The sequence below is a fragment of the Sapajus apella genome, unplaced genomic scaffold (assembly GCF_009761245.1).
Source record: "Sapajus apella isolate SASKATOON/1434 unplaced genomic scaffold, GSC_monkey_1.0 scaffold2, whole genome shotgun sequence".
In the NCBI taxonomy this organism is placed as follows: Eukaryota; Metazoa; Chordata; class Mammalia; order Primates; family Cebidae; genus Sapajus; species Sapajus apella.
The window spans coordinates 18,254,093-18,257,286 of NW_022436942.1; the positions used below are offsets into that span (position 1 = coordinate 18,254,093).

At 47.1% G+C, this 3,194-nt stretch overlaps 1 pseudogene; it reads right to left on the minus strand.

Moving 5' to 3' along the window:
* Window positions 1–1,427: 1,427 nt before the first annotated feature.
* Window positions 1,428–1,937, minus strand: LOC116558791 (annotated as a pseudogene).
* Between the last annotated feature and the right edge of the window lie 1,257 nt (window positions 1,938–3,194).

Sequence of the window (3,194 nt, forward strand, 5' to 3'; positions counted from 1 at the left end):
TGCTGTTGGGTTAAAAACTCCTCTCAATTCCACGCTTTAAACAGTCCTAAGGAGTCCCCTAATGCAGGGTGCCTGGTTCCCTGAGTGGGCCCAAGACGGCCAGGCTGCTTCTAGCAGCTGTTCAGAAACTACACTGACAGCATAGTCCGCCATGAAGACTTCATTCGTTTCAATGAGGAGAAAGTAAGTTTATAAGCAATTTTGCAAAGGGAAACTATGTCATAATTGCGGCTTCAGTGTATCTGCTATGACAGAGGAGAAACCTATTTTGACGTGCAGTTCTTTTTATTTTCTTTTATTAATTGCGTATTGAAACCAGTAAGGCTCCCTGACATCAAACAGACCAGTTCTGAGGTTTTTCCCCAGATAATTTAACAGGTCCAGCTTCTGCAGTGTTTATCGAAATACAAAAGGAAAAGTCGAAGTCATCTTTTCTTTGATAGCAAATTGGGCTCTCGCAAGCTAAGGAAGAGAAAGCTATATCACGTACAGAGATAGGGTCTATAGGTCTAGAAGCATGGCCTGCTTGGCTCACACACACTCCTGCTGCTGGTGAGGCCAAAGAGATCCCACCAATATGTCTGAGAGCGTGTCAGTGCTGGAGGCAATAAGCCCACTCTGGCCACATGCTGACCAAGGGACAGGTGGGGCCTCATGTCCCCTGGGCTGGCTGTGGGCAGGCATATGGGCAGCCGGCTGAGCAGCCCAGGGAAGAGTGGGCTGGCAAAGGGCTCCCAGTCCAGCCCTTAGAAACCATGGAAGCACGGGGACAAGCACAAGGCTATGGAATGCAGAGTGACCCAAGGAGAGGTGAGTCACAGGGATCTCTATTGCAATCATGCAGAATTGATGGTGGTCTGACACGCCACCATCTCACAATCCTGAGGGAAATAGCCAAGCTGGTGACCAGCATCCAGGCCATAACTGCAAACTCACAGTGGGCAGGGTCTCCCTTTGTGTGTGCAAGTGTTCTCAACTTGGATTTTTAACCATTTTAAACATGGTTGAGTTCGGGCTTAAAACCAACCACAAACACTAGATCTCAACACAGCTCTAATGCCAGGTGTGCATCCAGTACTCCCAACACAGAGACTCCCGGAGGCCAGGTGCCCACGGGCCTACATCCCTTCTCAGCACTGACCAGGGAATTGATTTAACTTTTTACAACTAAAAAAAAAAAAAAAAGCTGAGTAATATTGCACGTGACTACCAGAAACTGTCTCATTGGAAACAAAACCTATTTACATTTAATGAAAAGCCCGGCCACAGTCTGCATCTGCCACATTCACAGCACGGTGAAATACACGCCATAAACCAAACCACAAAGGCAGTTTCCGGCACATACAGCACAGAGCTGCTTTGCAATATGGGAGTAAAGCAGAGGGATTAAGAGGAGAAGGGGAAAGAGAAGGATGTCACGTTGACTTCTAGTTCTGGAGCTGACTGGACAGCCAGTCCAGTTTTTCATGGAGCTGGACACCATGGGTGGCACAGGTGGCCTGAATGAAAGGTGACCAGCTCCTGTGGAGCAGGGAATGCAGCCCCAGCTTGTCTGTGATCTCAGCGGTGTTCATGGTGTTGAGGAGAGCCTACTCGTTGGTGAACACCAGCGGGACCGCATTCCAGAGCTCATCCTCAGCCAACATCCTCACGAGCTCTTCATGGGCCTTGTTCATGTACTCTGTCACTGCTGTCCCCCACAAAGATCAGGCCTTATGTGCTGGAAGTAGTGGCAGCACAGAGACCAGATCTTGTGCTGGCCTGCCACATCCCACACAGTGAAGCTGATGTTCTTAGATGCCATGTGTCTGCATTGAAGCCTATGATGGGAATGGTGGTTACAATCTCACCCAGCTTCAGCTTGTACAGAATCAATATCTTGCCTGCAGCATCCAGGCCCACCATGAGGAGAGGCATTCTTCTTTGCCAAAAAAAGCCCTTAAAGAGGTTGGTAAAGATCTTCCCTACGGCCCCTCAGCCTCCCAAGTAGCTGGGACTACAGGCGTGCACCACCATGCTTGGCTAATATATATATTTTTAGTAGAGATGGTGGTTTTGCCATATTGGCCAGACTGGTCTCGAACTCCTGGCCTGAAGTGATGCACCCACCATGGTCTACCAAAGTGTTAGGATTACAGGCGTGAGCCACCGTGCCTGGCCTCTATCAGATAACTTTTGGAAAAAAACAAACAAACAAAAAAAAAACAGCTCTCCATCACACAACGGGGGCTGTCAGGAGGTGGGGGCTAGAGGAGGGACAGCAGAAGATGGAGGGCTAGAGGAGGGATAGCAGGAGGTGGGGGGATTGGGGAGGTCTAACATTAGGAGAAACACCTAATGTAGATGATGGGGGGATGGATGCAACAAGCCACCATGGTACCTGTATACCTATATAACACACCTGCACGTTCTGCACATGTACCCCAGAACTTAAAATAATAATAATAATAATGACAGTTCTTTGTATCACTATCTTCCCTTCACACTCCCTGGAATGTGTCTCCACATCCAGACTTTCCCCAAGCTTCTGACATATCAGATACACTGGCAAGTGTACACTTCTGATACACTGGCAAATATCACACAATTTTCCAGTTGCTATCCGTCTAAGTCAAGGGTCTTGTCTGGGCTCTCCTTCCTGCTCCTCAACTCCTTCTTCTGTCTTTAGTCTACTCCCTTTTCCACTTCATGAAGTGATGCTTCAAACTTCCTTGTCTCCTTAGGCTTCCTATTATTACCCTCTGTAATCCCAGCCCTCCTTCAGGAGATTAGCCCACTTCACACTTCACGTGAATTTTAGCTTCTTGCCCACTGTCTCCCCACTACCTCCATTTAAGCCCAAGCTTCCTTTCTTGCTTTGTCTCCTCAGAAGATGAGATGTTCTTCCTAGAGTTCAAAACTAACTTCTTTCTTTGGGTTTTAATCTTATTCTGTTTTATATCTACCTCAACTTACTCCAGTTACTATCTGCTCTCCCTCTCCCATTCAGTTGTCTGTTTTCCCTCAAACTATACAATTGTTCTAGTCATTCCTATATTTGAAAAAAAAAAAAAAAGTATTTGGGCTCTAAAATTCCCTCTTGCTTTGAGCCACACTTTCTAGACCAGTCTTGATTTCTCTCCTTCTTCACCTCTCATTCACTCTTCACCATAATTTACTGTCTACTCTGAAAGCACCCCTGAAGCTACACTGGC